General features: G+C 46.4%; 1 long non-coding RNA gene across 1 annotated transcript in view; it reads left to right on the forward strand.

Moving 5' to 3' along the window:
- LOC141046547 (uncharacterized) overlaps nt 1–9590 on the forward strand; it is a 32113-nt gene extending 22523 nt beyond the window's left edge. Inside the window, exon 2 of the long non-coding RNA XR_012219609.1 lies at nt 8631–9590. This is a non-coding gene — a long non-coding RNA (uncharacterized lncRNA). The remainder of the gene's footprint in view (nt 1–8630) is intronic.
- Nucleotides 9591–10513: the final 923 nt, after the last annotated feature.

Here is a 10513-nt window from a genome sequence, read left to right on the forward strand (position 1 = left end):
CTGGGGGACAGTGATAGCCTAGGCTTCCCTTAGATTAAGGGACAGAATAGGAGCTCATTGTCCGTGGAAATCCTATTGCAATATCGTGGCATTATTACTGGCTATACTTTTCTGGATCCACTATGGATCCTGTAGCTGCTCTGGCAGTGCAGTTACATAAACTTAATATACTGTAGAGGTGGCAGATTTGCGAGCAGTTGCCTTGCAGTGCCTATTGACTCCAGGCTTAGGGCTCATTGCTCCCTGGCAACCCCTATTGTAACCCAAGATAGCTTTGCCGATTAGGTTCTCTAGGGGGTGACGGATAAGTTTGTGGCTTTTAGGGAGGCCTGCAAACTATATTTTAGGTTAGGTAGATATTCCTTGGGTATTGAGGAACAGCGAGTGGCGATTGTAATCTTTCTTCTCCAGGGAGACCTCCAAGCTTGGGCATTTTCTCTCCCATCTGATTCCCAGTTGCTTCAGATGGTCAAAGAATTTTTTAATGCGTCTAGGTCTTATTTATGATGAATTTGACCTTGTCACTCTGGCTAAGTCTAAAATATGTCGGCTTCAGCATGGAGAACAGCCAGCAGAGGAGTATTGCTCCAAATTCCGTAGATGGTCTGCGGATAGTAGGTAGAATGATCCTGCGCTCCGTAGTCAGTTTTGTCAGGGGCTCTATGAGAAGGTGAAATATGGATTTGTCCTATATGAGACCCCTGTTTCTCTGGAGGCCGTTATGTCTCTAGCAATCCGGGTAGATCATCGTGTATAAGGGAGACAAAAAGACACCTAAATTTTCGGAGGTTGTCAGGTATCACTCGAATCTAGAGATGAGTCAATTAAGGAACCTATGCTGTGGGGGTATGGGGTGCCTGCAGTTCAGCGCAAAGGAGTGTTTTTTCATGGCAAGAAGGGTCATTTTCTTGGCATCTGTGCATCCAAATGTTATGGAAATATATATGTATTTCATATAGCTCTCACTTGCCTGCTATAGGCTATATCCTCATGTACTCTTATATAGGCTATATACTGCTATATACTCATATATACTGCACACATATACATATTCACAGTTTGAACCTTATAACTAGTTGGTGGAAATAACCTGCTACCCAGTCATCTCATTATCTTGTGACTTTTGAAATATCTAGCAGACATAGGGAATGAGAAACTTAGGCCAGGTGGTCCGGCCGATATTGGAGACTTGCTGACAAGTGCAAGACTCCGGACAGTAAATCACGTGGTGTCTAAATAACCCCAGGTCGGACACCCATATATGTTCATGCATTTAAACTGACCAATTAGCTAAGAAGTAAAGCCTTTATGTTAATGAGTAACCACTCCTTTATATGAACTGATAAAAGACCATATATGAATAAAGTTTCCAGAGTTCTGCTGGAATGAGTTGTTGCTAACTAAGTGTAGCTTCCTCTTTTCCTTTGAGCGCTCAATAAGACTCTGTCTAATCAGGACAGGTCACAGTATGCACAGGGGTAAATCTACCCAAATCAAAAATAAATCCACATCAAGTGGCGCCCAACGTGGGGCCATGGACGAAAACGCATGGGGATCCTGCTGACCGGAGAGGACAGAGGTGCCGGCCAAGGTCTTGGCTCATGGGAACGGAGATTTGCGCAACTCCATAAGTAAGGTAAGAAAATCTAGTTATCTTACCTGAATGTTCCCTGTGCCCAGTCCGGGTCAGCAACTCTAGCCGGTCAGTGTGGTCACCAAACCCAGGTAGTGTTGAAAAGTCCACGAGCAAATCCAAACCCTGGGATAAGCTAAGTGTCTACTGTGATCCTGTGTGTCTGAGATCCGGGTGAGAGAGTTGGTGGAGACTGTGACTTGATTTGTGGCTGCTGAGACACCGATAACAAGACTGAGTCTCTCTGACTAAGTCAGATCACCTCCCCGCACCACGCGGAGGTTTTGACTTAGACGGGATATCACAGGTGAATTCCTCTGAAAAAGCTGTCATGGTCCCCGCACACATACACGGTGTCAGCTTCAAGGAGGTATCACAGGTGAATCCCACGGCTGTCACGGTCCCCGCACACACACACGGAGGTGTCAGCTTAAGGGAGGTATCACAGGTGAATCTCTTGGCTGCCACAGTCCCCGCACACACGCGGATGCGGCAGACTGGGGGGATATCACAGACTGATCACTGGAGAGATTATCACGGTTCTCGGGTGCACACGGAGGGGTGATAATCTAGTGGGATATCACGGCTCCCATCTCCCAGCAGACGGAGGGTGATACATCCCGGTGCTAACCAAAGCGCCATGGGTGATTGGCAGTTACCGGTTGTCAGCAGCTGTTTGATGTGTCACAGAAGGGCTTTCGATCTCTCTCCCCGGACGTCTATATGTGAATTCATTGCAGATTTCCGCAAAGATCTGAAGCAGAAAGAGTTTTGCATTTTTTATTGTAAACTTCCTCTTTTGCCTGCAGGGTGTGTCCTTGATATATATATATATATATATATATATATATATTTATTTTTTATTTTTTTTGTTCATATTGTTATATTTTGGACTCTGTTTTTCCCTATTTTATCTTTTATTTTGCATTTTTGGTAGAGGCTTTTGTTACTGCAGTGTTGGAAGTTTTGGGAAAGCTGAGTCTGTGGGCACTTCACCCCTCCCTCCCATTACATTGTTCTCAGATTTTACAGAGACGCAGGCATAAAAAAGAGGAAGTTGAGTGCCTGCATTCTGAATTAACACTTTTTATTGTTGGAGGCTGTAATAATTTTTTGATTTTTATTTTCGCAGCGTTTTACCAAGGATTACCAACTTTTGTGTTTTTTCTTTCCTTTTTCCCTCCATTTTTCCATATATTTGGTTTTTGGTTTTTCTGCGTGGATTCTTTTTTTCCAAGTTTATATACTATATACTTTTTGATTTTATCAATTATTTTTGGGAAAAAAAAGAAAGAAAAATCATTTTTCCCTTTTTATATCTCTTTTTAGTTTTCTTCCAATTTTTGTGACATTTTGTCAGTTTTTTAGGTTTAGTTTTCACTTCTTTCTTTCAGTTTTGTTAAAAAGAGAATTTTTACCTGCGTTGGGTTATTCACTAAATATTCTTGTTTTGTTCCCTTTTATGCAGGTTAAAAGGGGTTGCAAAGTGTTTAAAGGTTTAATCACTCACTTTTTTGAAGTTTTTGGAACAGACACAGTAGGTGTTATTCAGAAAGTTAAGCATGTCATTTTCTACGGGCAGCTCCATATGCTGCAGCATGGTATGATGTACTGAAAGGAAAAAGGGAAGTAGCTAGTAATTTCCGTCTGCATTTCTTAAAGTGACAGAGGATTTTAACAGCGCAGAAGGTGATAGCAGATAGTGTGAACAAGACAGGATTGCTTTTTTGTTTTACGTGTAGGAAAAAGTGTTTTCATACTAATCTGTGCCGCCTGAGAAGGACCGCAGGTCTAAGAATGCCTTCCGTGACGGCAGGGGGGGAAGCAGTCCACCCCCCATCTCCTCTCTCCTCACTCTTCCCTCCTCCCATCTCTCTCCTCACTCTATCTCTGCTATTCTCACAATCCAAAATCTTCTCCCCTCTCTCATCTATCTCTCCTATCCCTCCTCCTCCTCCTTTTCTCTCTCCTATCTCTCCTCCCTTTCCATCTTCATCACCAATGCCCACCTCTCATCCCTCTCATCCACCGCACCCGTATCCCAGTGCCAGATCCAGACAATGAAGTGTCCCTAGTTCCACAGGGCACTCTCTCTAAAGAGACAGTTATAACACCGGGAGAAGAAAGTGAATCACTCCCCACACATAACAATCCCCCCAACGTGACAACACAGGTGCCCTCCCGATACAACAGATAGCAGAAGGGAGGTGTGGGCCATCAGACACTGCACCTGCTAACTCTGAGACTGAAGATCCTATGTGCCACACGGAGCTCCAGTCTCAGGGGGGGGGGAAGTACACACACAGAGAAAGACAATCACACAGTGGCACAGTTCCTCCTCTGATGAACATGAAGAGGAGATTATGCTGCATAGTACTAGGGGCAGATAGAGCCAGAACTCTTACACTATGTGCCTTTCACCCCTAGTTAGGGTGTTCAGTATTCTAAGAAATCTGCCAGACCCAGATATGGACCCCATGCCATTTTACCGAAGAATGCAGCAGAGCCAGCAGACATATGCTGCAATCTGGAGTGATCTCTGGTCCATAATGGAAATTAAAGCAGGTGAAACATTCTGGCCAATCATGAAGGAACACTTCAAGCTTCCATCAGAATTAGATGTGCATTCCTGGGAATCAGGATCAAAGCTAATTGAACAGCTTAGAGAGTGGGCCAACGCCAGACAAGCACTCAGCCTGCATAACATGAGACAAGCCGAGACAGAGTCTCTAGACAGGTTTCATGGCAGAGTGAGGCAAGCATTACAAGTTTTAGGCTTCACTATTCATGATCAGGTACACGGACAAATGTTGGCACAGACCTTTGTGCATGGACTAAGAGAACCAATCTAGAAACTGCTGATAGTGGCCAGGCCTGAGTACAGGACAATAGCAGTAGATGTCCTGCTCACAGTAGCCAGAAGAATTGAGTCCCTCCCAGGAGTATGGAGGACAGGCCCTCCCATGATGGCCACTGACGTGGAGGAGCAACCACCCTGCAGAGACAGAAGACCTGTCAGGTGTTTCAACTGTGGCAACCTTGGCCATTTTCGGAACACAGGTCATTACGCAGAGGAGTAGGCCAAGAAAGAAACACAGAAGACAATGAAGAACCCTGTCCATAGGACAGAGGCAAACCAGGTCCGCCAGACGTCACGCCCCTGACATGTGAAACCCCATCAGCGGACCCAATACCTCAAATCACTGGGGGCTGTCATATCTTTCCTTGTGGACACTGGTGCAGTCAGAAGTGAAAATCCCCGACCCCACCAGTCTATCAGAACACTCTGTGTCTTGTATGGGGATTAAAGGTCAAGACAGGCGTTCCCCAGCTTGCAAGCCCCTAAGCATGAGGACACTGCCAGGACACTCCATCCTGTTCCAGTTTACGGTGGAGACCTGCCCACCCCACCGGATGAGCGCAGACCTACTGCAGGAACTGAAGTTGACCAAAGTGTCCCATGAAGATGTGACCTTGACCTCCTCTCCACCCCAGGCCCAGGAAGAATTAATCATGCTGGTGGCCCTACAAGAGCCTCGCTCGAATAACCGGTGCAACCCTCCCCAGGAGGTGCTGGACATAGCACCCAGAAGCCTATGGCCCAAGGGAGACTTCAAGTTGCGCCAGTGCGGGTGTCACTCAAGTGTGGAACCCCAGACGCTCCGAAGGCCCAGCATCCGCAGCTCATCACCCAGAGCTAAACTGCCTCTGACCAGCTGGAGGTCTAAGTGGAACTGCTGTTCAAGAAACGGCCTAAGAACTTTGGCATGGGCCAGGAAAACTCTCAACCCAGAGAGACCACACCCGCTTCGTGAAATGGCTGCACTGCTTCCGGCTCCAGCACCAGAGGATCATCTTGGACAAGATTCTGAAGGTGCTCCCTGAAGTTAATTCAGGCCCTGGACCAGAAGACAGCCACTCAGCTCTTCAAATTGGTTAACAAGATGCTGACCAGAAATCAAGCTGGGTGAAAGGAACTGCTGCTGGCTGGTAAAGAAGACGCACCCGCAAGAAGACCCCCTGTGAGAGCAAGAAAGCTCAGCTGGATGTCATCTCTGACGAAGAGGACGCCAGCAAACGGCTGGTTTCCTGCCAGCCCTGTGCCAGAAGATGGGAGTCACTCATGGCACTGTGAAGAGCAAGGCCAGATTGAGCCGCCTCACCCACGGGAATCATCATGCAGTCCCAGCTTCTCTCGATCAAGAGGAAGACTGTGAAAGGAGAACCAGACCAGATTGAATGGTGCATAACCTGAGGACTGTGAGCGAAGCAACCGTGTTTGAAACCCCAGTTGTGCCAGATCTGCACACTCTGCTGACAAACGTGCCAGCCACAGCAACGGTCTCACAGCAATGGATCTGCCCGAAGCTTCCCTCAATGTTCCCCCTCACCTGGACGACCAGTTCCTGAAAACAAACAAGGGGGGTGCGGAACAAATGGACAGTGAGGTCCAAGAGGGCCCGGAACAGCCTTTCACAGCTCGCCAGAGCATTGCCCTCCGTCCCCACCAACTGGATTGCGGAGCATGCAGAAGTCATCGACACCGCTATCCGCACAGCGTTTTCCATGCCTCCTCTACACTGCCTGACGGAGCAGCAACGTAAGTTCTGCAAAAACAGAGTCCAGTGGTGTCAAAAGCAAGTTCCTGAAGACACCGTATCGCCCACTGGACGAAACACTTGACAGATGACTGGAAGACCGCGGAGAAGAAGATGGCTCCCTCAACAACTCCGAAGATGCAGGCCTTCCTTAGTCTAGTCTCGTACTGCAGAACTTGGATCCCTGGTGCTCCAGACTTAATGTAGCCTCTGTACAATTGCATCAACGCATTGCAGCCTTCATCTCGTACAGGAAACTGAAAGACTTCATAGTCTCTACGCCAGCTCTAAGCCTCCCTGACTACGAGAAGCCATCCCGTCCTGACCGAACAGAAAAAGAAGGACCAAGATGGAGAAGGTCATGCTACTGGCCAGGCTTAAAACAGACCCACAGAGGAAAACCAGAGGCCTCTAGACTACCTCTCAGCCGGCCTGGATCCAGTTGCAAGGGGGGCCCTCCTGCATGAAAACAATATCTGCAGCACACGTCCTCCTGACAAGGCTGCTCTCCACCACTCTTCAGTGCTCTCAGCCGTTATCTGTCTCTACTCCCACTCCCAAGGGGGATGCGGATACGGACCCTCAGATGGATGCGGATACGGACCCTCAGATGAAAAATCTGCAAGATACCGTAGATGGCTCCAGTTTTGCAAATGATGAAGGAAGGTTCCACACGGGATGTACAGCGACCAGCAATCAAGACATTCTATGGTCCAGAAGGTTGTCAGCCCAAGAGCCCAAGAAGCGGAGCTGATAGAGCTGATGGAAGACCTGCCAGATTGCGACGAACAAAAACTTCCAGGTACTCGCATGACATGGCACCCGACTTCGGACCTATCTGGGCTGCAAGAAAGTTCATCACAGCAAGCGGATCGACCGTGAAGCACCATGGAGCCATCAGAGACCTGCTGGACGCTCTTCAACTACTAAAAGTGGTGGCAGTGCTGAAGGCCAAGGCACACGGAAAACTGAACACAGTAGAGACACAGGGCATCAACAGCAGACGTGGCAGCCAAAGAAGCAGCCAGAGGAAGACAATGTGGAAAATGGGAGAGGTCGTAGAGCCGGACGGCTACTACATGACGACTGAAGACGAGAAAACCTGGCAAACAGAAGTCAATGGGAAAACCGTTGAAGATGCCATCTCTGAATTGGACAGAAGTGCTGCCTCCTCCTCCACCAGCCAACAAGCTGAATCACTTCCAGGACGAAGACTCTGACGTGGATATGAATTCTGAGGCAGAAGAATGGTGCCTACCTTTCCAGAAAGGACGTATTTGATGGAGAACATTCCAGAAGATTGTCCTCCACCACCCTCTCATGGGGAAGCTTCTTCTCCAGCACAGTCCTACGATCGGCAGTCCACGGCAACACTCCCCGAGACGAGCTGCATGAGTCCGAAGGCATACCAAGGCTACAACAGTTTGACCTTCCCCCTCATCCCCGGAGAATGTCGGCTGGATCGGTACCGATGCAAAGAGTCCCAAGTCCTCCTCTGACACAGTCTAACCCGAGTCTTCATACAGAGGGAGGCGCGGACATAGACGAAACCTCAGCTAAAATCCCACAATCAGCTCAGAGAATGTCAATTACCACAACCCAGTCACTAAACCTGACAAAATGACTTCCTGAAACCTGTACAAGAAGTAACAGGATCAGACTCGGAAGGAGGAGAAGGAAAGCTGGATGCTGAAGGCCAAAAGCACTGGGCTCCAAGAAACCGTCTACATCAAAACGTCTACCTCAAGACAGACCCAGTCTATCTCAAAGTGTGTACCCTACGGTGGTTCAATGGGCACATGGCCCCCACACAGAATTGAAGACACAGATGAATGACCTGATTGGACTCAACTCACACCTCAACAGTGAAGATTCCCAGCAGCTGTTCGGCCACCGACAAATTTAACATCGGACAAGCGGGAAAAGTTCCCCCACATCATCTGGCCTGAAGACTTCCCAGTAAGGAACCAGTTGGCGAAGACTACTGCAAAGAAGCTACTCTCAAAAATAGTGTGCAGATATGGGGTTTCCAGAAGCAATAGCAAGTGATCAGGGACCCGCATACACAGCAAACCTAACACAAGAGACCTGATCAGCAGTAGGGTCAGCCTTAGGCCTACACACTACTCACCATCCCACACCATAAGACTAGGTGGGACACTTAAGAGCAGCATGCGAAAAATTTGCCCAAGAGACAGACAAACCCTGGCATTAGACACTCCCATAGGCTCAGAAAAAGCTGTCACCAATATGAAACTTTATTTGGGTAAAAAACCCAGTTTAGGGGTATTCTTTACTTAGCAGTTGACTATGCAATATGATACTTTGTCTGCATGTGTAATTGAATTTATCAAGAATCTTGCTAATGTTCATTCTCGAGTTTTCTCCTTCATTGCCAGGTCCAGATTCGGTGCCTGGTATGCACGTCCTGAAGTCAGGAGACTGCTGAATGTTGGTGAAAAAAAAGTCTGTAAAGAGAAGCGCTCAATCCCAGATCCGATGGCCCTTCTCCAAGTGCTGACGTCACCGACCTGGAGGGAAAACCCCACCTGGATCCACGCATCGCATTGCAGGAAAAGGCCTTCATACCAGAAGATACACCTGAGCTGGAATGATGCTGTGGATGACCTACCTGACAGAATAAATTACCTACCTGACGGAGAATACACATGCACTGACTGCATAGACTACTAACTAAGAGACTTTGATTACATTGCACCACACCCCCTTTAGGGACAGATCTCCTGACTGCCCATTTGCGAAAAGTCTGTACAGAGGAGGATGTATGCACTAGGCATATGTCAGTCCATTGGCAGCATAAAAGAGCTGCAGTGCTTTGGGCCAGGAGCAGAATTTTAGGGCAAGTGTTATCTAAGGGGGGATTGTTATGGAAATATATATGTATTTCATATAGATCTCACTTGCCTGCTATAGGCTATATACTCATGTACTCTTATATAGGCTATATACTGCTATATACTCATATATACTGCACACAGATACATATTCACAGTTTGAACCTTATAACTAGTTGGTGGAAATAACCTGCTACCCAGTCATCTCATTATCTTGTGACTTGAGAAATATCTAGCAGACATAGGGAATGAGGAACTTAGGCCAGGTGGTCCGGCCGATATTGGAGACTTGCTGACAAGTGCAAGACTCCGGACAGTAAATCACGTGGTGTCTAAATAACCCCAGGTCGGACACCCATATATGTTCATGCATTTAAACTGACAAATTAGCTAAGAAGTAAAGCCTTTATGTTAATGAGTAACCACTCCTTTATACGAAATGATAAAAGACCATATATGAATAAAGTTTCCAGAGTTCTGCTGGAATGAGTTGTTGCTAACTAAGTGTAGCTTCCTCTTTTCCTTTGAGCGCTCAATAAGACTCTGTCTAATCAGGACAGGTCACAGTATGCACAGGGGTAAATCTACCCAAATCAAAAATAAATCCACATCACAAACATGGTAGCAAACAGCTGCCTAAAAACTAAGAAGCCTGGGTTGCAGGTAGGTTATCAACTCGAGTGTATATATTTCCTGTGTGGGCAGGTCACAATTCCTTGTACCCGCCGAAATCCATTTAGGTGAAAGTAAGGTGATTATTTTGTCCCTTTAGGATAGTGGGATGAGTTTAATCTGATTCATGTCCGGTTCATCCAGGACCAGGGTCTCAATCCTAATAAATTGTGTTATATAATAGCTACTGATTCTGTAGCCTTAAGCCATGGGTATTTTACTCATGTCGTTCGAGATATACAGCTCTGGCAAAAAAAATTAAGAGACCATTGCAAAATTTTCAGTTTGTCTGATTTTTCTCTTTATAGGTATATTTTTGAGTAAAATCTAAATTGCTCTTTTATTCTATGAACTACTGACAACATGTCTTCGACTTTCAAAGCACTAAATTTTGTATTTATTTTCAGAAAATGAGAAATGGTGAAAAAAACAAAAAAATGCAGTGCTTACAGACCTCAGATAATGCCAAGAAAACAAGTTCATAATTATTTAGAAACAACAATACTAATGTTTTAACTCAGGAAGAGTTCAGAAATCAATATTTTGTAGAATAACCATGATTTGTAATCACAGCTTTCATGTGTCTTGGCATGCTTTCCACCAGTCTTTCACACTGCTTTTGGGTGACCTTATGCCACTCCTAGTACAAAAATGTAAGCAGTTCTTATTTGTTTGATGGCTTGTGACTATCCATCTTCATATTGATTACATTCCAGAGGTTTTCAATGGGGTTCAGGTCTGGGCTGGCCATGACA

Source organism: Dendrobates tinctorius, unplaced genomic scaffold (assembly GCF_039654945.1).
Source record: "Dendrobates tinctorius isolate UK_male_01 unplaced genomic scaffold, ASM3965494v1 ptg000120l, whole genome shotgun sequence".
Lineage (NCBI taxonomy): Eukaryota > Metazoa > Chordata > Amphibia > Anura > Dendrobatidae > Dendrobates > Dendrobates tinctorius.